Genomic DNA, 842 nt, shown 5'->3' with positions numbered 1-842 from the left:
TGGGGCTCCGACTCTGAGTGTGGTGGATTTGGGGGCTGAAGTTGGCTGGTTCAGCTTGTGCTAATGTGACACCAGGCTTTACATCTCCGAGCACCATCTGGACCTGCTAAACTCACCTTTAGGAATGCCATCTTCTCTTCAATGTCCTCTGAAACATCCCTGTGCTACCTGGCTTTGCCAGGACCAGCGTGGCTCCTGAATGGCGATTGAATTAGAGGAGATCTCACTTAAACATCTTTCCGCCCCCCCACCCCCACCCCGGCCCAAGTGCTCCCTGAGCAGTTGTGCAATGAGATCTTTATCACTCTTATTAAAAGCTGTACATAAGGCATCACCATTAGGCTGGATGGGAGGAGGAAAAGGGGGGTCGTTCCCGTAGGACTCCCCTATTCTCTTCCCACCCCTTCCCCAGTTTAATTCATAGTGGTGGGATGCAAAAGCTCCCCAGAGAGTGATGGATAGTGGGAAATGAAGAATATGAAGGAGCTTTATTGAAGCCATCAATCTTGGCCTCGGCTGCTGCGATCAAAGGCCTGGCCTGTTCTAGCAGAGGTTATGTGGAGGAGCAAAGGGATCCGGTTTCGGGGAAGCCCAGGCCCACCCCTTCCCCAGTTTAATTCATAGTGGTGGGATGCAAAAGCTCCCCAGAGAGTGATGGATAGTGGGAAATGAAGAATATGAAGGAGCTTTATTGAAGCCATCAATCTTGGCCTCGGCTGCTGCGATCAAAGGCCTGGCCTGTTCTAGCAGAGGTTATGTGGAGGAGCAAAGGGATCCGGTTTCGGGGAAGCCCAGGGCACAGAGGGGTTGGTGATCCACTTGTTTTTCCTTATCTTTCCCTT

The sequence above is a fragment of the Nestor notabilis genome, unplaced genomic scaffold, assembly GCF_000696875.1.
Source record: "Nestor notabilis isolate BGI_N333 unplaced genomic scaffold, ASM69687v1 scaffold23718, whole genome shotgun sequence".
Taxonomy (NCBI): Eukaryota; Metazoa; Chordata; class Aves; order Psittaciformes; family Psittacidae; genus Nestor; species Nestor notabilis.
The sequence above is the reverse complement of the archived record's forward strand: the minus strand, read 5'-3'. Positions refer to the sequence as shown.